At 39.3% G+C, this 22,753-nt stretch overlaps 2 pseudogenes; both read left to right on the forward strand.

Moving 5' to 3' along the window:
• Positions 1 to 3,645: 3,645 nt before the first annotated feature.
• Positions 3,646 to 4,684, forward strand: LOC113882265 (annotated as a pseudogene).
• A 9,690-nt stretch (positions 4,685 to 14,374) lies between these two features.
• On the forward strand, positions 14,375 to 17,441 carry LOC113881358 (annotated as a pseudogene).
• Positions 17,442 to 22,753: the final 5,312 nt, after the last annotated feature.

Here is a 22,753-nt window from a genome sequence, read left to right on the forward strand (position 1 = left end):
TACTGAGTAATATAACTGTCATAAATCTTTGTTCATTTTCCAGTTTAAAATATTTCACTGTTTTTAAATTATATTTCCTTGATGACTTATGAAATAGGGATTTTTTTAGGCATCTAATGTTTTTTCTAAGAATTTCCTTTTTATTAAAGAGTTTTGCTAATTTTTATAATTGTGTAGATAGGACTTTTTTGTAAAAACTACTTCTGTGATAATAGTTATCTATCATACTTGCTGCAAATAGCTTTCCAATGTGTTCTATACCTTTATGTAGTTGAATCTGTTAGCTTTGTCCTGGTTTTTATACTGTTGAATTTTGCTTAAAATGCTCTTTCCCACCTAGAGATTAGATATACATTTGTTCATTTGATTTTCTGTTTTTGAAGAAATCTGTTTTACTGAAAGTCATTAATGCAGGCTACCCTTTTTTCCCTCTTTTTCTATTTATTGTATTTGGTGATGGCATAAGAAGACAGGCTTTATTGGAAAAAATGCCTACTCAGTTGTTAAAAAATCTTTTATGAACTATACATAATATTTCTTCAAATTTTCTTTTTTTAATTAAATTTTATTTTATTTTTTAACTTTACAATATTGTATTAGTTTTGCCATATATCAACATGAATCCACCACAGGTATACACATGTTCCCCATCCTGAACCCTCCACCCTCCTCCCTCCCCATACCACCCCTCACAGTTTGACCATACTTGCCTCTTATTGAGCATGTCTGTGCTCATTTATTTCATTCATATTTCTAAAACTCTAAAAAACCTTTGAATTAATTTATCAAGCCTACTAGTTTTCTATTATTTAATATATTTATTTCTGCATTCAACTTTTTATGAATATAATTAGTTGCTTTTTTAACCTCATGAGTTGAGTATTTAATTCACTTATTTTCTCTCTTTGTGTTCTTTCTAAATACTAACTATAATAATCAACTGCTGCAAGCCAGTGTGAGGAACTCCGCCCGTGGCAAAGGTCATGAGGAAGGAGGCTGGGCATATGAAAAGGCGGGATTGAGCCTCAGGAGTCCCCCTGGAAATTTTCAAGCATCTACCCCCAAAACCAGAGTCTGCCTACTTTACTGCTTTGTGCTCTCACCTACACCTCTGACTTTATGGCGGGGGGGGGGGCTGTCCCCCACCACCTCTCTCTGAAAAAGAGTTAACTTACAGCTCCAGTTAATAAAGTTCCTGGGCGTGACAAGTGTGTTTCAAGCTACAAACTCCTTTGGAAGTCCTCTAGCCTGCCTGAACAGGTTCTTCCGGCCACATGTGATTGTTCACAGCCTCCCAACCGTGAAAGACATGAGATGTTCTAAACTGTCTAAATACAGATTCCTTTGAGCAGTTAAAAGATTGATTAGAAATTGTATTGGTGAAGGGTTTTTCACTTGTTGGCCAATGTTTGCTGCTAAGTTCCCATATCCCTTACCTACTGTGTCCCTGGGAGTGTATTGATTAATATAATTGGTATATAGGAATGTAAGTAGTAGCTTTAATTTGTGTAACCTTGGACCCTTGAGTTAATTCTTTTCTTGTTATAGCCCACCACACCTTTGCCCTATAGGATTGCAACTTTATCTAATGCTTTTGGAGGGTGGTGCCTGACTTTAGAATAATCACCTTTAGAGAAAAATAAGTTTTCTGAAGAAAGGGTCATAAAATGTTAACGGGCCTCCTGGCCAGAAGATGATGTAAATCTTTTGCATATGATAAGTTTGAAAGCCTGGCTTCAATAGGGATCAAGGACTGCTGTCCTTTCATGACTCTACCCCTTCCCCCATTATCCTCTATGCACAACTTAAGGTATAAAAACTACTTTGGAAAATAAAGTGCAGGCCTTGTTCACCAAAGCTTGGTCTCCCCATGTTATTCTTTCTCTCACCTTCTCTTTCTCTCACCTTCTGGCTGAATTCCCATCTGGAACGTGGAGGCTCATCAAGCCTACTAATTTTGCCTGGGCTTCTAAGATCCAACTGGGGAGGCCTTAGTGTCTCCTCTTCTTCAGGAGAACGGGAAGACACCTGTGGCCTACGTAGGTGACACAAATTCCTTATCTTGGAATTTTATTAGCTTTCTATGTAAACCAAGTTATTCAGCCTCTTTTCTCCACTGAATTTTCCTACTGAGCTATCCTTATTCCACTACTCCTTATACCTCTAATTAATATTTAATTAAGGTTATTGTATCCAGTTTGCCGATGCCGTCCCCACTTCGAATTCCCTGGATCCACCGGGGCTGGACCCCGGCAATCAACTATTTCAAGGGTAAGAATAATGATATATGTGCTTTTTCACTTTTATACTTTGATCAAAAATTGGGAGTATGTGTAAAGTTATGCATTTTACTTTTAGTGTAGCATTTTGATCTATGTGATAATAATATTCTTCAATTCTTCCATACCATCTATTATTTTTCCTAATTTGTATATGAAAAAGTTTAGGTGCAGTAAGACTAAAGTCTGTATATAACATCACATAGCTGCTAATTAGTGAAAACAGAATTTAAAAATACCTGACTGTATAGAACACACTCTGCTAAACAAATTATAATGCTTCAGTTTTCTTACCTTAAAACTACCACTTTTCTAAAGAGATCTATAGAATTTTTCATAGTCTTCCCTAAACCGAGCTTAATTTGCAAAATTCCTCTGAAACTTAAACATGATAGAAATTCTCCAAGGAGTGAATCATAATGTTTCAAATAAATCTGTGGGATATTGCATTATATCATGATATTTTATCCTTTTCAGAATATTCTTCTTTTTATTTCTTGTGTGATGGTATTCTTAGAAAGTTTTACTTGAATGTAACATAAATTCACAAATCTAAATGCCAGTTGTACCTTGAAAGTGAAAGTGCAATTGCTCAGTCGTCCAACTCTTTGTGACTCCATGGACTGTAGCCTGCCAGGTTCCTCTATTCTTGGGATTCTCCAGGCAGGAATACTGGAGTGTGTTGCCATTTCTTTCTCCAGGAATCTTTCCTAGCCAGATATTGAACCAGGGTCTCCTGCATTGCAGGCAGATTCTTTACCATCTGAGCCACCATGGAAGCCCTCCCTCAGTTATACCTTAAGTTAGGAAGTATATCTTAGGTAAAGAAATTAAACCTTATTGGAGCCTTAAACATTCATTCAGTTCAGTTTTATTTTGAAGTGTAACTATATTATCCCTTATTTTAAGTTGAATTTACCTAATGTTTTATATTCACCCTGAAACAAGTTAAAAGTATGAATAATAAATTCTGCAGCTTAACCTCATCAGCACAAGTGTCTAGAGAAGAGCAATAAGGGAATAAATTCTCATGAACTCAAGTCTCTACTCCTTCGTATGGGTCCTCTTTTTATTCCTCTTTTCCTACAGGAAAAAAATATATGGGCATTTTGGGGGGAATATCCACCAGTGTATAATTATAGAAAGATGACTGGAATGTCAACAGTGATAAAGCTGTGTTTGTGTATACGAATGTGTATATTCATATGTGGGTGAGCAGGGGTGTGTGTGAGAGAGAGAGACAGTTAGGTGTTCATTTTGTGGCTAATAATAATATGGCCCAACTTTAAGTCTTGGGATATCTACTTGATGTTTTTATCAGTTTTATAAGAAATAATTCTTGGAAAACTTACTGAGATTGGTCAAAATGGATCCTCACAATTGTGATACCTGTGCTATTCTCAGAGAAATCACTTATCTGAATGCCAGACTGGATTCTTTGAGCAAATGAACACTGTGATGGAATTCCTCCTGCTTGGCCTGACACAGAACCCAGATGTACAGAAACTCGTCTTTGCTCTGTTTACCCTCATCTACTTTCTCACTCTGGCAGGCAACCTACTCATCACTGTGACAGTCACCACTAGCAGAGCCTTAGGTTCCCCCATGTATTTTTTCCTGTCTTTCTTGTCCTTCATAGACTGCTGCTGCTCTTCTACCATGGTCCCCAAAACGATATTTGACTTACTTGCTCAAAAGAAAGCCATCTCCTTCAGTGGGTGTATGACTCAGCTCTTTGAAGAGTATTTCTTTGGGGGAGTTGAGATCCTCTTGCTCACAGTGATGGCCTATGACCGCTTTGTGGCTATCTGCAAGCCCCTGCAGTATGCCATCACATAGAACAGGCAAGTGTGTGGCCTCCTGGTGGCCATAGCCTGGGCCGGAGGATTTCTTCATGCACTGATTCAAATTCTTTGTATAGTCTGGTAGTCCTTCTGTGGCCCCAACGTCATTGACCATTTCATCTGTGACCATTTTCCTCTGCTGAAACTCTCCTGCACTGACACTCACATCTGTGGTCTTTTTGTTGCTGCCAACAGCAAGCTGATGTGTATGCTCATCCTTTCTATTCTTATCACCTCCTATGTGCTCATCCTTTGCTCTCTAAGGACACACAGGAACACTGCAGAACAGCAAAAAGCTGTCTCCACTTGCACTTCCCATGGTACTGTAGTGGTCCCTGTTACTGTAGTGGTCCCTTTGTACCCTGTATATTCGTGTAACTTTGGTTACACACAATCACCTTCCCTATAGATAAGGCAGTGGCTGTGTTTTATACCATGGTAACACTCATGTTAAACCCTTTAATCTACACCCTCAGAAACTCAGAGGTGAAAAATGCCATGAAGAAGCTCTGGAACCAAAGAGTAACCTTGGGTAACAATTTTTGTGAGCAGAGAAGATAAAACAAAATCTATTCATATGTTAAGGACTAGAGTAACTAATAGAAAGCACAATGATTTTGAAGTTAAAATATGTGACTTTAAGTACATTCTCTTACTCCCTTGCTTTCTGGAATCTTTAATGGTTCATCTTTCATAAAATATCAAGATTTGATTAAATAATGACTAAAGCTCTTCAATAAGAAACTTCTTTGCTTCTATAAATTAATACTAATCAAGGGTATGTTGTTTTTTAAAAAGTTACTTTTTAATTTTTTTTTAAGTTTTTTTTTTTTTTTTTTTTGACTACACAGAGTCTTCGTTGCTGAACGCAGGCTTTTTCTGGTAGCAGTGAGCGAGGGCTTCCTTCTAATTGAGGTGCTGCTTCTCTAATTTCAGAGCATGGGCTCTAAGTGTCACGGCTTCAGTAGTCATGGTGCATGGGCTTTTGTAGTTGTGACACAGGTTTAGTTGCTTCTCAGCATGTGGGATCTGCCTGGATAAGAGACTGAACCCATATCCCCTGCAATGGCAGGTGGATTCTTAACCACTGGACCACCAGAGAAGCCCTCAAAGGGGCACTGTTAATCAACTTAAAGAATCACAGAGGCTGGAAAAACTTTGAGTTACTGTTTTCAGTAGAACAATTCTCTGTAAATCTTCATATATAGAATATATAACCTATAGGCCAAATAATTAAAGTAAGTTCTAACAACACAGTATTTAAGTAAACAATAAGTTATAACAACTACATATTTTTTTAATGAATAGTTTTAGTACTATAGGTAAGGTAGAGCTATTTTTTGTGAGAGATAATGACCAATGAGGAATGAATGAGTTTTGAGAAATGAGAGTGACATAAAGGCAGAACTCATTCCAAAATTAGTACCAAGTGCTGCACAATTCCAGGAGCACATTTTACAGTGTAATCTGGGCTCTTATCAAAATGAATTATTTTCTATATCTAAAGCCAAGAAGGGATATAAAATTCTTCCAGGCACAACTCTAGAGCTATCTTGCACACAATTTCCCAGGCAGAGTTTTGTGGAGCACTGTTTTTGTAAAAGATATCCAAATAGTTTTTGGGGGACTGATTTGTGCTTTAGATAGTGGATAGAAAAGTATCCGGTACAAACAAAAATTAAGCTGGTGATAGGTAAGTAGTCAAGTCAGAAATGGCGCACATTCAAATTTGAATGGAAAATTTTAGACCAATTGTAAACCAATGAGATGGAAAAATAGTTTGAGATATAGACACAGTGCAAGTTTAAAGGAAACAACCCCAATAAAAGAAAGGGGTCCAAATTGGGGCCAGGACGCAAGTCTTGCAAATCCATCAAAGTTACTCCATGCTGCTGCTGCTGCTAAGTCGCTTCAGTCGTATCCGACTCTGTGCGACCCCATAGACGGCAGCCCACCAGGCTTCCCATCCCTGGGATTCTCCAGGCAAGAACACTGGAGTGGATTGCCATTTCCTTCTCCAATGCATAAAAGTGAAAAGTAAAAGTGAAGTCGCTCAGTCGTATCCGGCTCTTATCGACCCCATGGACTGCAGCCTACCAGGCTCCTCCGTCCATGGGATTTTCTAGGCAAAAGTACTGGAGTGGGGTGCCATTGCCTTCTCCGAGTGACTCCATAGGCATACCTAAAGTGTTCATTGCATATACATTAGTTTTCAATGGTTTGCTGCTGCTGCTGCTAAGTCACTTCAGTCGTGTCCGACTCTGTTCAACCCCACAGACGACAGCCCACCAGGCTCCCCCATCCCTGGGAATCTCCAGGCAAGAACGCTGGAGTGAGTTGCCATTTCCTTCTCCAATGCATGAAGGTGAAAAGTGAAAGTGAAGTCATTCAGTCATGTCCAACTCTTAGCGACCTCATGGACTGCAGCCTACCAGGCTCCTCAGTCCATTGGATTTTCCAGGCAAGAGTACTGGAATAGGGTGCCATTGCCTTCTCCGCAATGGTTTAGTAAGTAATTTATTCTAAATGGGAGATACTCAGTCATGTCTGACTCTGTGACTCCATGGACTACAGGCCACCAGACTTCTCTGTCCATGGGATTTTCCAGTCCAGAATACTGGAGTGGGTTGCCATTCCCTTCTCTAGGGGATATTCCTGACCTAGTGATTGAACCCACATCTCTTGTGTCTCCTGGGTTGGCAGGTGGACTCTTTACCATGGCATCACCTGGGAAACCCCTGAAATGGGAGATTTTTTTTTCAAATGTTACCAATCCATTTGCTGATCACTAAGAATCCATATGTTACTACCATATTTTCCAGCCCCTTTGTTTTTAAACAGGAAATGATGTGTGTCACAGTTAGGCTGAAACATTGAGAAGTCAGTATATTCCTCTCCAGGACTATTTCAGTTTATTTTTTCCTGCTGCAGCAAGCCTGGAAGACACACACTGAGATGGCAGGGCTTCCACACAGTGAAGCAAGCTGTGTCAACCAGTAGCTATCTGGAAGAGGGCTGTCCTAGAGGAGCAACTATCTCTCAGTGAACTAGGCCTGGACAGAACATGAATGTTCTGTGTTAAGAACACAGAAGTGTTCTTGAAGTGTTAAGCCACTGAGAATTCACTATTCATTTTTTGCCACAGCAAAATGATCCTATCCTGACTAGTTACATTGACTCATTTCATCTTTTAAAAGACTTATAAATAGGAGAGAAAAGGTTTCCATCACTTTTGCAGTTATCTTTGTTCTCAAAACACAGAATGAATAAATGGCAATCTTTGCAAAACCAAGTCTAAATAAAGCATTTTTGCTTCAGTGTAATGCATTATAGTAACTGAAGTATCTAAACCACAAGTTCACACACAATTATGTCTTTCCCTCTACCTGACATATAAGGCAATCTTGAAGAAAATTATTAACTAGCTATTGCTGCTCAGTTGGTCAGTCGTGTCTGAATATTTGTGACCCCATGGGCTGACTGTAGCCCTCCAGGCTCCTCTGTCAGTGGGGTTTTCCAGGTAAGACTACTTAAGTGAATGGCCATTTCTTCCTCCAGGGGATCTTCCCAACCCAGGGATCTAACTTAAGTCTCCTGCAGTTCCTGCATTGGCAGGCAGATTCTTCACCACTGAGCCACCTGAGGAGTCCATTATTAACCAGGAGTGACAACAAAACATTAAACTCTAATGTGATCTACCTCTTCAAAACTTCTTGAGTTAATGTTCTGGCTGTTCCAAACAGTTTCTCTTCCCACACATTCTTTTTAGTATATGTTCTAAATTTTCACTGATTTCCTATAAACTTTATCCCCACAAAATTTCCATGTATCTCAGGAGGGATGCTATGTTCCCTACTTCTCAGTAAACACTGGGACCAAAACAGAATCTCTCAATCTCAACCCTCCTCATCAATAATTACATCTATATCCCCTTTTGCCCTCTATTGCAAGCTATTAATATATATGCAAGGGTTCCTATTTAGTTTTTTTAATATAAATTTATTTATTTTAATTGGAGGTTAATTACTTTACATTAGGTTTAATGTAGCTATGTGTGTTCTGCATGCAACTACCTTCTCTCTTAGAAATCTCAGTTTGTTAACTATAAAAATTTTAACCTTTGGTCATTAATCTTTATGCTCTAACTGAACCACCATTCACATGTAATCTGGGGTCAAAACAAGGAAAAAGTACTTTTGGCTCCAATCTATGTGATTATTTAAGTCCCTTCTCAGTTATTCCTAACCTCACCCCTACTCTTACCTCTCCCACCAAATTCTCATTATTAGCTTATTTCCCTTTCCAATACATCCTTCCTTCTATAAATCAGGAGACCAGCTCTTCCTATTGAATGCACCATCACTTTGCATGATTTCACCATTCTATCAACTATCAGATCACACTCAAAGTGTCCTTGTTGTTGTTCAGTCACCAGGTCATGTCCCCCTCTTTGAGACCCAATGGACTGACTTGAAGTACGCCTGGCCTCCCTGTCCCTCACTATCTCTCAGAGTGTCTCTGGGTCTTGATAAACCTAAGGGATTGTGTCCCAGAAGGAAAAAAAAAATGAATGATTACAAAAGCAGTTTCCTTCTTGTCTTCTCAAAATCAATGATCAATCAGAATTATTATTCTGTGTCATTGCTAGGAAGTTCCCACTATGGGTCAGTCATCCTGTGTCTGCTGGCATCCTCTTCCCAGGACAAAACCCCAGCCAACCAGTCAAGCTGATGGAATCCATGTTCTACTTATGTCAATAAGTGTTTCTCTAAATTCCCAAGGACTCTGACATTTTCCTCAAAGACAGTCTCTCAACGGTGCATTGTTCTGTGGGTAGGGAGCATAACCATTCTTACTCCTGATCAATTCCTTAGGTAGAGGAACATCCTGAATTCAAAATGCCCAGTGAAATACATCACTCCAGATGATTCCTGGCAAGGTTGCAATCAACACCACAACAGAGTCTGAAAAAGAGGAAACAGAAGCAAAGCTTTCCTACTTACAGCATTTTTTATTTTTGTACATGTATATTCTACAAAGTGGAGAAGGCAATGGCAACCCACTCCAGTACTCTTGCCTGACAAATCCCATGGGCAGGGGAGCCTGGTAGGCTGCAGTCCATGGGGTCCCTAGGAGTCAGACACAACTGAGCAACTTCACTTTCACTTTTCACTTCCATGCATTGGAGAAGGAAATGGCAACCCACTCCAGTGTTTTTGCCTGGAGAATCCCAGAGACGGGGGAGCCTGGTGGGGTGCTGTCTCTGGGGTTGCACAGAGTTGGACACGACTAAAGCAACTTAGCAGCAGCAGCAGCATTCTACAAAGAAATTGGCTGAGTGTGCTTTTCTCAGTCATTTCCACATATAAGCTTAATTGTCCTCCAGATTCCCCATCATAGAGTAGGAAGCAAACCTCTATTCTCACAAACAGATTATGATATATGGACACCTGGATCCTCATGAAAAAAAAAGTTATATAATAACGGGGGGAGGGAGGAATGAGAAATAATTATTTAATGAATACAGAGTTTCAGTCTGAGAAGGTGAAAAACAATGAAGATGGTTGGTGAGGTGTTTGCACAACAATGTGAATGCATTTATTGCCACTCAAGTGTGTACTTAAAATGGTAAACTTCATTTTATATGTATTTTATGACAATTAAAAAAATCAGAGGAGTGGGACAGACTGAAAGTGAGGGTGGCTGCTAACAGAAGCCACATCGTTAACCATTGAGAACAGAACTGAAAGCATTGCTTCCTTCTCTGCTCTGAACCCCACGAATGCATCAGTTTGGTTTAAAGTTAAAGGTACGTGAGAAAGAAAGATGATTCTATGCAGAGTTCCAGCCAGCTCTTCATCACCTTGAAGCTCAGGGAGAGAAGACTGTAGTGGAGCATCCTTTCTGTAGTGTTTCTATTCTTTCCCTCTGGATGTCTTTATACAAGAGTGCTTGGCTGAGCATGAGTCTTTTCAAAGGCTACCCTGAGAAAGCATAGAGAGCAGTAAAATCGCTACATATTCCTGGGGTTCTCTCTGTGTGTGGCAGGGCTACAAGCTCTATAACACACCATGAGACTCTGTCACCTAGGTTCTCATCCCAGAGATAGTTTATACGTTTATGACTTTTAAATTACTCGATGTCTGGGAGCTGGGAACCTGCTTTTTAAGTCTCCTCTGTCAGTCACTAATAAACATGTCACAATGTCCAAGGGTAATCTGGCCCATAATTTTAAAGACTGGCATTTCTACTCTCAGGGTAACCATATTATATCAAACACTCATGTTTTCAGAGAGAAATCCATTTTCTGAACTCTGCCCTATGCCTAAAACCACCTCGTATATTCTTTGGCAGGGTCACCTACAACAAAATGAGCAACAAAATCCTAATATCAAGATTTTCACTTACCTTACCTAAGTTTCATCTTAAACTATAGCCAAAAGTGTGAGTGTGTGTGTGTGTGTGTGTGTGGGGCGGGGGGCAACAGTCTACGAGATCACAAAGTACCTTTGTGATCTCGTAGACTGTTGCCCACCAGGCTCCTCTGTCCATGGGATTCTCCAGGCAAGAATACTGGAGTGGATAGCCATTCCCTCCTCCAGGGGATCTTCCAGACCCAGAGATCAAACAAGGTCTCCTGCATTGCAGGCAGATTGTTTACCGCCTGAGCCACCAGAGAAGTACATAGGCAGAAGCATATGTTTAATGAAAGTTCAACTGCATTTCTAAAACTGGTCTCTAATGTTGTTTGGGGGAGTCAAACAGGAGCAAAAAAGAGTCCTTGGCTGATGCTTCAGAAAAGATTATGGAATTTAGAAAGGTGGTAACAATAACCCTGTGTACGAGACAGCAAAAGAGACACTGATGTATAGATCAGTCTTATGGACTCTGGGAGAGGGAGAGGGTGGGGAGATTTGGGAGAATGGCATTGAAACATGTATAATATCATGTATGAAATGAGTCGCCAGTGCAGGTTCAATGCATGATACTGGATTCTTGGGGCTGGTGCACTGGGACGACCCAGAGGGATGGTATGGGGAGGGAGGAGGGAGGAGGGTTCAGGATGGGGAACACAGGTATACCTGTGGCGGATTCATTTCGATATTTGGCAAAACTAATACAATATTGTAAAGTTTAAAAATAAAATAAAATTAAAAAAAATAATAATAAAAAAAGAAAAGAAAAGATTCCTACAGGGCCAATAATCCTCTGAGGACTTGAGAGGTCAATGTATTACCAAACCCTGAGCTTTTTTGAAAGTCTATTTAAACATTTCTCTAGAGTCAATGAAGAAAGAATTACAAACAAAGACCTTGAAGTCAATAGCAGCCACAGAGCCATGTGTGAACAAGGTGATGGTCTGTTTGGGAGACACTGCTCCCAAGGCTAGTATGAGTTAGAAGAAGGGCTTAAATCAAGAATAAAATGAGTTCAATCCCTGGGTTGGGAAGATCCCCTGGAGAAGTAAATGGCAACCCACTCCAGTATTCTTGTCTGGAGAATTCCATGGGTAGAGGAGCTTTGTGGGCTACAATGCATGGGGTCGCAAAGAGTCAAAAACAACTAAGTGACTAACACTTTCACATACATTCTACAATTTCATATACAAGATTTTCTTAATTGGAAGAATCAAATTTGAATAATTTGATGCATTATTTGAATAATATATGTTTTGATGATGCATGTATAATCTCATAATAAGTCTAATTAATAGAAAGTGTGTTAAAATTAAATCTGAAAGTTATCAAAGTTTCCTAACTAAAACAGCTTGTTTTTTTGAGTAAATCCAGAAAATGGGAGAGTTGTCTAGAGACATAACATTCCACAGTCCTCTTTGTTATTTTGCATTATATTTGCAGCTGTGAAGCAAACACCTGGTGGGAAGAAAGTAATGTTTGGGTTTAATCTAAAAAGTGAAGAATCCACAACAAATATATCTAAGTTAGTGATAGCTAATTATTTTTCCCCAAATTTAAGAAGGTTCAGTTCAGTTCAGTTCAGTCACTCAGTCATGTCCAACTCTTTGAGACCCCATGAATTGCAGCACGCCAGGACTCCCTGTCCATCACCAATACCCAGAGTTCACTCAAACTCATGTCCATCGAGTCGGTGATGCCATCCAGCCATCTCATTCTCTGTCGTCCCCTTCTCCTCCTGCCCCCAATCCCTCCCAGCATCAGAGTCTTTTCCAATGAGTCAACTCTTCACATGAGGTGGCCAAAGTACTGGAGTTTCAGCTTTAGCATCATTCCTTCCAAAGAACACCCAGGACTAATCTTTAAAAGAGACTGGTTGGATATCCTTGCAGTCCAAGGGACTCTCAAGAGTCTTCTCAAACACCACAGTTCAAAAGCATCAGTTCTTCGGTGCTCAGCTCTCTTCACAGTCCAACTCTCACATCCATACATAACTACTGGAAAAACCATAACCTTGACTAGATGGACTTTGTTGACAAAGTAATGTCTCTGCTTTTGAATATGCTATCTAGGTTGGTCATAGCTTTCCTTCCAAGGAGTAAACGTCTTTTAATTTGATGGCTGCAATCACCATCTGCAGTGATTTTAGAGCACAAAAAAATAAAGTCTGCCACTGTTTCCTCATCTATTTCCCATGAAGGGATGGGACTATATGCCATAATCTTAATTTTCTGAATGTTGAGCTTTAAGCCAACTTTTTCACTCTCCTCTTTCACTTTCATCAAGAGGCTTTTTAGTTCCTCTTCACTTTGTGCCATAAGGGTGGTATCATTTGCATATCTGAGGTTAGTGATATTTCTCCTGGAAATCTTGATTCCAGCTTGTGCTTCTTCTAGCCCAGAGTTTCTCATGATGTACTCTGCATAGAAGTTAAATAAGCAGGGTGACAATATACAGCCTTGACGTACTTCTTTTCCTATTTGGAAGCAGTCTGTTGTTTCATGTCCAGTTCTAACTGTTGGTTCCTTACTTGCATATAGGTTTCTCAAGAGGCAGGTCAGGTGGTCCTGTATTCCCATCTCTTTCAGAATTTCCCACAGTTTATTGTGATCCACAGAGTCAAAGTCTTTGGCATAGTCAATAAGGCAGAAAGAGATGTGTTTCTGGAACTCTCTTGCTTTTTTGATGATCCAGGGGATGTTGGCAATTTGATCTTTGGTTCCTCTGCCTTTTCTAAAACCAGATTGAATATCTGGGAGTTCATGGTTCACATATCGCTGAAGCCTGGCTTTGAGAATTTTGAGCATTACTTTACTAGCGTGTGAGATGAGTGCAATTGTGCAGTAGTTTGAGCATTCTTTGGCATTGCCTTTCTTTGGGATTGGAATGGAAACTGACCTTTTCCAGTCCTGTGGCCACTGCTGAGTTTTCCAAATTTGCTGGCATATTGAGTGCAGCACTTGCACAGCATTATCTTTCAGGATTTGGAATAGCTCAACTGGAATTCCATCAGCTCCACTAGCTTTGTTCATAGTGATGCTTTCTAAGGCCCACTTGACTTCACATTCCAGGATGTCTGGCTCTAGGTCAGTGATCACACCATTGTGATTATCTGGGTCGTGAAGATCTTTTCTGTACAGTTCTTCTGTGTATTCTTGCCATCTCTTCTTAATATCTTGTGCTTCTGTTAGGTCCTTACCATTTCTGTCCTTTATCGAGCTCATCTTTGCATGAAATGTTTCTTTGGTATCTCTGATTTTCTTTTTTTTTTTTTTGGTTTTAATTTTATTTTATTTTTAAACTTTACATAATTGTATTAGTTTTGCCAAACATCAAAATGAATCCACCACAGGTATACATGTGTTCCCCATCCTGAACCCTCCTCCCTCCTCCCTCCCCATTTCTTGAAGAGGTCTCTAGTCTTTCCCATTCTGTTGTTTTCCTCTATTTCTTTGCATTGATCGCTGAGGAGCCAATTTCATTTCACAGAAATAATATTTGCAGTTAGATTCTGTAAATTGAAACAATCTTTCTCTCTAAAAATTACTGCACACAATGATGTGAAAATGTCAATAGAAAATACTGTCTGGAATGTTCCCAGTAAAGATGCTGTTGAGAACCACTAAAGCCACTTTTACAAGATTGGCATTAACACTTATGTCGCACTAAGTAGACTGATTCTGAAGATCTCTAATTATTACAAATTATTTCCCTTTTTCATTACTTCTATGCCACCACACTGAAGTCGAATTTGTGAATTAAATCTTTAGAGAATGATTAGCCATAGTTACCATCGTTGGAGTCATGGAGAGAGAAAAACAGCACAGGCATAAGCTTTCCTGAAAACTCTAAGCTTTCTTTCCTCATCTTTATTGAAGCTGAGAGATCATGATGCTGATTTCTGTGCCCAGAAATTTTTGTGGAAAAAAAAAGAAAATGTTATTATGTTTTTTGCAAGGATTAGGGAAAAAAGAGAAAAAGAAAGATAATGAATAAAATAGCTAATGATCCTGGTTACAACATGTAATATATCCTGAAAACATATATACAGGCTCACTCCCCAAGAAAAAAATGTATTCTTATATATATTCAATATTTTTACCAGTTAGTAATGAAAATTTCAAGTTCATATTAATTGATAAAACTTATTCCAAAAGGGGAAATTGTATTATCTCAGGTGGTCCTAACATTTTTTTTTTTTTCTGGTCCATAGGAAACTCAGGAAAACTTCATGACATATCATTTCATAGCAAAATGTAAATAAGGTAATATAGCTAATCCAAGCATTATTCTATATGTGATGAAAGAACAATTGCACAGAAAGCTCATTTCAGAAATATCGAGAACTTTTCAGGGAAATTTGTACCACTTACATGTTCACATTCAAAGATTTGAAAAGAGTGAGCATAACTATTTTGTTGAGCCAGACACAACACCCGGGGCTGTTGAGTGAATGCTGCTCAAAGAGCTGTTATAAAGAGAGTTTCTTGGCATTTTGATGGACAAAAACTCCATCTGCAGCTCTGTCTCTGTGTGTGCATGTGTATTAATTTGAAAGAAAGGAATAATGGGTCACAGAACACAGCTGGTATAGAGTAAGGTTTGCTTGGTACTTTTCATGTCTGATACAAAGTTGGTTTTTAAAATATTGTGTCCATATACCTATGACTATTCATTCTTTTTTTAATTCAAATTTATTTATTTTAATTGGAGGCTAACTACTTTACAATATTTTATTGGTTTTGCCATACATCAACATGAATCCGCCACGGGTGTATTCATTCTAATAGACAAGCATTAATATAACTTTATAAAGAACTGTCAATGAAATTTGTTCCCCAAACTCAAATAAAGCTATCTGTAAGACATTCAGAGCTAAAAGGAAAGTTTAGAAGTTAACTGCATGACAATAGTCATAAAAAATATCTCACTTTTATTGTGGTATTTGTAAGGTATTGTCATGATATATTTAAATTAATATGAATCAGGAGAGATTTAAACTCATCCCATTCTTCTTTACAAAAATCTGTAAAATATCAGAAGTAAGAGAAAGGAGTAGCTCCACCAGTCCCAGGGACCAGGGCTAAAGAGACGATGAGATATTTTCTATTGAAATCAAAAGAGAGGGTGTGGAGAAAAGGGAACCCTCTTACACTATTGGTGGGAATGCAAACTACAACAGACACTATGGAGAACAGTGTGGAGATTCCTTAAAAAACTGGAAATAGAACTGCCATACGACCCACAAATCCCACTGCTGGGCATACACACCAAGGAAACCAGAAGTGAAAGAGACATGTGTACCCCAATGTTCATCGCAGCACTGTTTACAATAGCCAAGACATGGAAGCAACCTAGATGCCCATTGGCAGATGAATGGATAAGAAAGCTGTGGTATATATACACAGTGGAGTATTACTCAGCCATTAAAAAGAATACATTTGAATCAGTTCTAATGAGGTGGATGAAACTGGAGCCTATTATACAGAGTGAAGTAAGCCAGAAAGAAAAACACCAATTCAGTATACTAATGCATATATATGGAATCTAGAATGATGGTAATGATAACCCTGTATGTGAGACAGCAAAAGAGACACAGATGTATAGAATAGTCTTTTGGACTCTGTGGGAGAGAGTGGGATGATTTGGGAGAATGGCATTGAAACATATATATTATCATATGTGAAATGGATGGCCAGTCCAGGTTCAATGAATGATACAGGATGCTCAGGGCTGGTGCACTGGGATGACCCAGAAGGATAGTATGGGGAGGGATGTGCGAGGGGGGTTCAGGATAGGGAACACATATACACCCATGGTGGATTCATGTCGATGTATGGCAAAACCAATACAATATTGTAAAGTAATTAGCCTCCAATTAAAATAAATAAATTTATATTAAAAAAATAAAATATCATCACTCAGAAATACTGTGATCTTTCCAGATCAACCATGTGCTAGTAGCAATTCAAGATGAATTGATGGAAAAGATGAGCAACATAACAGAATTTATCCTACTGGGCCTGACCCAGAATCCAGGAATCCAGACACTCTTATTTGCTGTGCTTTTAGTCGTCTACTTGATCACATTGCCAGGTAATCTGCTCATCTCAGTTGCCATCTTCACCAGCCCAGTCCTCGGTTCTCCTGTGTACTTTTTTCTGTCTTATTTGTCCATGATAGATAGTTTCTACTCTTCCTCCATAGTACCCAAGTTGATCTTTGACTTGATCTCTGGAAAGAACACCATTTCCTTCAGTGGCTGCATGACTCAGGTCTTTGCTGAACATTTCGTTGCTGGAGCTGAGATTGTCTTGTTGATTGTCATGGCCTATGACTGCTATGTAGCCATCTGTAAGCCCCTGCACTACATGACTGTCATGAGTTGACCTGTGTGTGCTTTCCTGGTTGGAATGGCTGGGGCTTTAGGGTTTCTCCATGGAGGGATCCAGATTTTGCTCATGGTTCAGTTACCATTCTGTGGCCCCAATGTCATTGACCACTTTATGTGTGATTTGATACCTCTCCTGGAGCTAGCCTGCACAGACACACACACTCTAGGCCCCCTGATTTCTGCCAACAGTGGGTCACTCTGCTTGCTAACTTTATTGATGCTGGTTGCTTCCTATGTTGTCATCCTGTGCTCCCTGAGGACTCATAGCTCTCATCGCACATCCCTGTCCACCTGTGCCTCTCATGTCACAGTTGTCATCTTATTCTTTGTACCTTGTTCATTCCTCTACCTAAGACACATGATCTCCTCCCCCATTGACAAAACTGTGACTGTGTTTTTCACCATAGTAATTCCTATGTTGAATCCTTTAATCTATACCCTGAGAAATGCAGAAGTGAAAAGTGTCATGAAACTCCAGGTACAAATAATGAAAGCTGGTGATGAATAAACCTTGTGTGGAGTATTTAGGCAAAAAAAGAAAAAAAATTAGTGATATTTTACATAAAATTTCCCTCCTTCTTAATTGATTGAACTGGGATGTTTCTCCTGTCTGGATCAATTTTCTTTAGGGGCTCATACATTATAAGCCGGGGTTGATATTCAGAAGGTATAGTAGACACAGTGCCGAGAGCCCACAATAGTCTCAGGAGGCCATGAAATGTTTTAATTTCATTTACAACAGAAAGAAAGAAATTAATATAATCTAAATGCAGCTTACACTAAGTCACCTATATAGCAATGCAGTCAGAAAATATGATTTTTAACATTTTTATGGAGGAGAAGACCCAAGAGGGTGAAAGTACCAAGGGTCCACAAAAGTCATAATGTTGCCCTGACTGTGAGTATGAAACAGATCAACAGCAATATTCTTGAGCACTCATTATATCCAGCACCATAGCTAGAATGAAATTTTATTTTAAAAGAGAGTAAGCAACTACATATGAAAAAAAGGACAGAACAGTAAGAAATAAGTTTTCAAAAAGTGCTATATATACTTTTTCTGGTCTTTCTAGGTTTGAGAGGTTTATAAATAAAATAAACACAGCAATAAAATGAAATTTTTACTTATCACACTCCCAAAAAGGTAACATTTGTGCACAAAAGTACTTTCTGAAAATGAAATTTCATCATTCCCTGTAGTATACAAGAGTTTACAAAAAGAATTAGAAACAGAATTGGATAGCATAAAATAAACATAATTGATAAAATCCATAGAGCTAAGGCAGAAAGTATCTATACATTAAAGTCTGGTTTTAGACACAGACAAAGGAAAAGAAGATTCTGAAGACAAAATAGTGGTTATAGGAAATTTCTAGTGATTTAAGAACAAGTCATGGAACTGTCATGGAACAGCACAAAATCACAAATCTGAGCTAGAGTAAAGAATCCATACAATGCACATATCGAAATTCTAAGAGATTCAAAAATAGTCAGAGATTAAGTGCTTTGGACCAAATAGGCTTAATTTCTTTTATCGTCTCCAGCATTAATTATTCCAGTAATGTTAGCAGATTGTTTCACCTCCCTATTTTTTTCATGTTTAATAAAAAAAAAAAAAAAAAGTATTTCCCAGGTGACTAAGTAGTAAAGAATCTTTCTGCCAAGCAGGAGACACAGGTTCGATCCCTGGGTTAGGAAGATCCCCTGGAGAAGGAGGATTTGGCAACCCGCTCCAGTGTTCTTGCCTGGGAAATCCCATGAACAGAGGAGCTTGGTGGGCTATAGTCCATGGGGCCGCAAAGAGTCAGACATCACAGCTAAGCAACAAAAACAAATAGGAAAATAACATTACATGTCTCCTTAAATTGTGCAGATTAAATGACTTCAAGCAGAAGACTGAGTCAGCTAAAAATTAACAAAAATTGCTCGGACTTCATTTCAACTTTCAGAGATTCCACAAGAGCATAAACTATGCTGGGGACAGTGGTCCCTAACAGAGGAGCCTAAGAGCACCGCTACTGTTATTCACTAACCAGGATGGCAGGGAGAGCAAATGTCCAGCCCAGCCTCACTTCACTGCAAAATGTGTCATCTCAGCCAACAGGGAGTTCTCTGAATACTGAGAGCTAGTCCCTCACCAACTTCCTATTCTGTGATTAAACTGCACTTAAATATCTCTATACTGACAAATGGGAGAGCTGGTGGGATAAGCTATGAGATGTTTGAAAGTGAAAGTTTCTCAGTCGTGCCTGACTCTTTGTGACCCCATGGACTATACAGATCATGGAATTCTCCAGGCCAGAATACTGGAGTAGGCAGCCTCTTCCCTCCTCCAGGGTATCTTCCTAAACCAGGGATCGAACCCGAGTCTCCCACATTGCAGGTGAATTCTTTATCTGCTCAACCACCAAGGAAGCCCAAGAATACTGGAGTGGATAGCCTGTTGCTTCTCCAGTGAATCTTTCCAACCCAGGAATTGAACTGGAGTCTCCTGTGAGTTGCAGTTGGATTGTTTACCAGCTGAGCTACCAGAGAAACTTGGGCAGCACTTATTTCAGAAGCTGTCACTGATAATTAATTCTTTTATTCCGTTCCCATCCTCTGGAAGAAAGAGAAAAAGGGAGAGCTCAGTTGGAGAGACAAAGAGGTCAATCTCTATATAGAATTTGTGATTTCTGGGGAAGACTTCAGAAACTTGTTTCAAGGAGAGTTCCCAACAAGGAATTTGAACATAAGGTGATGTCAACATTGCATTTCTAATGTTTTTAAGATTTTATTATCAGGTTAGCTCTCACTGTATTTATAAAGGCTTTCAATTCAGTTCAGTTCAGTTCACTTGTTCAGTCGTGTCTGACTCTTTGCAACCCCATGATTCACAGCACGCCAGGCCTCCCTGCCCAACTCCAACTCCCGGAGTTCACTCAAACGCATGTCCAAAGAGTCGGTGATGCCATAAAGCCAACTCATTCCCTGTCATCCACTTCTCCTCCTGCCCCCAATCCCTCCCAGCATCAGAGGCTTTCCCAACGACTCAACTCTTCACATGAATTGGCCAAAGTATTAGGTTTCATCTTTAGCATCAGTCCTTCCAATGGACACCCAGAACTGATTTCCTTTAGAATGGACCGCTTGAATCTCCTCGCAGTCCAAGGAGACTCCCAAAAGACTTCTCCAATACCACAGTTCAAAAGCACCAATTCTTCGGTGCTCAGCTTTCTTCACAGTCCAACTCTGATATCCATACATGACCATGGGAAAAACCATAGCCTTGACTAGATGGACCTTTGTTGGCAAAGTAATGTCTCTGCTTTTTAATATGCTATCTAGGTTTGTCATAACTTTCCTTCTAAGGAGTAAGCATCTTTTAATTTCATGGCTGCAATCACCATCTGCAGTGATTTTAGAGCACAAAAAAATAAATCTGCCACTATTTCCATTGTTTCCCCATCTATTTCCCATGAAGTGATGGGACCAGATGCCATGATCTTTGTTTTCTGAATGTTGAGCTTTAAGCCAACTTTTTCACTCTCCACTTCACTTTCATCAAGAGGCTTTTTACTTCCTCTTCACTTTCTTTCATAAGTGTGGTGTCATCTGCATATCTGAGGTTATTGATATTTCTCCTGGCAATCTTGATTCCAGCTTGTGCTTCTTCCAGCCCAGCATTTCTCATGATGTACCCTGCATATAAGTTAAATAAGCAGGGTGACAATATACAGCCTTGACGTACTCCTTTTCCTATTGGGAACCAGTCTGTTGTTCCATGTCCAGTTCTAACTGTTGCTCCCTGACTTGCATATAGGTTTCTCAAGAGGCAGGTCAGGTGGTCTGGTATTCCCATCTCTTTCAGAATTTTCCACAGTTTATTGTGATCCACACAGTCAAAGGCTTTGGCATAGTCAATAAAGCAGAAATAGATGCTTTTCTGGAACTCTCTTGCTCTTTGAATGATCCAGCAGATGTTGTCAATTTGATCTCTGGTTCCTCTGCCTTTTCTAAAACCAGCTTGAACATCTGGGAGTTCACAGTTCACATATTGCTGAAGCTGGGCTTGGAGAATTTTGAGCATTACTTTACTAGCATGTGAGATAAGTGCAATTGTGTGGTAATTGGATCATTCTTTGGCATTGCCTTTCTTTGGGATTGGAATGAAAACTGACCTTTTCCAGTCCTGTGGCCACTGCTGAATTTTCCAAATTTGCTGGCATAGTGAGTGCAGCACTTTCACAACATCATCTTTCAGGATTTGAAATAGCTCAACTGGAATTCCATCATCTCCAGTAGCTTTGTTCATAGTGATGCTTTCTGAGGCCCACTTGACTTCACATTCCAGGATGTCTGGCTCTAGGTGAGTGATCACACCATCATGATTATCTGGATCATGAAGATCTTTTTTGTACAGTTCTTCTGTGTATTCTTGCCACCTCTTCTTAATAGTTTCTGCTTCTGTTAGGTCCATACCATTTCTATCCTTTATCGAGCCCATCTTTGCATGAAATGTTCCCTTCTTGAAGAGATTTCTAGTTTTTCCTATTCTGTTGTTTTCCTCTATTTCTATGATTATATAAAAACAGCAAGTGGTTTTTTGAAGAATGGAATTTCATCAGCTATATCTATGACATCTACCATGACCTTGTTAGCAACTTATAATGCACATGATCTTTGAACTTACTCCTTTGTGCAGGTGCTGCTTTCATGGATCAGGGAATTGGAGATGATCAAAAGATTCATTTCAAGGTAAGAGACTGAAATCAAACCCTGTGACTGTCCTCAATTGGAATATTTATTTCTCTAGCATGAAGAAAACTTTTCTGATAAACCAGAGCAGTAAACAGAGTAAATCAATGAACCTTAAGCATTACTGCATTAGATTGCTAAAAGTACAAGGCAGGGAATGTGCTTTGTTCATATCTATAATTTGCAGTACCGTATAGTGGGCAATCAACTGATGGTATTTTCCAGTATCCATAATAACAATGCCTTCAGCTTAAAAAACATTTTGACACCAATACAGTATACTAACGCATGTATATGGAATTCAGAAAGATGATAATGATAACCCTGTATGTGAGTCAGCAAAAGAGACACAGATGTATAGAACAGTCTTTTGGACTCTGCCAGAGAGGAAGAGGGGGATGATTTGGGGGAATGGCATAGAAACATGTGTAATATCATATAAGAAACAAATTGCCAGTCCAGGTTCAATGCAGGATACAGGATGCTTGGGACTGGTGCACTGGGATGACCCAGAGGGATGATATGGGGAGGGAGATGGGAGGGGGGTTCAGGATTGGGAACATGTGTACACCCGTGGTGGATTCACGTTGACGTATGGCAAAACCAATACAATATTGTAAAGTAATTAGCCTCTAATTAAAATAAATAAATAAAATAAAAAATAAAAGCAAAAACTGGATATAAAAAAAAATAAAAAGCATTTTGAAATGCACCACTGTCTTTAATATTTATTACTTAATACAAATGCCAGTAGATCAAAGTTGGGTATATGATCTTTATTTTGCAAATAAGGAAACAGACTCTGATAACTTAAGAAATTGCTCCAAGTCACATATCAGTTCAGTTCAGTTGCTCAGTTGAGTTCAACTCTTTGCGACCCAATGGATTGCAGCACACCAGGCTTCCCTGTCCATTGCAAACACTTGGAGATTGCTCAAATTCATGTCCAATGAGTCAGTGATGCAATCCAACCATCTCATCCTCTGTCCTCTCCATCTCTTCCAGCCTTCAACCTTTCCCATCATCAGGGACTTTTTCAATGACTCAGTTCTTCACATCAGGTAGCCAAAGGATTGGAATTTC

Source organism: Bos indicus x Bos taurus, chromosome 23 (genome assembly GCF_003369695.1).
Source record: "Bos indicus x Bos taurus breed Angus x Brahman F1 hybrid chromosome 23, Bos_hybrid_MaternalHap_v2.0, whole genome shotgun sequence".
Classification (NCBI taxonomy): domain Eukaryota; kingdom Metazoa; phylum Chordata; class Mammalia; order Artiodactyla; family Bovidae; genus Bos; species Bos indicus x Bos taurus.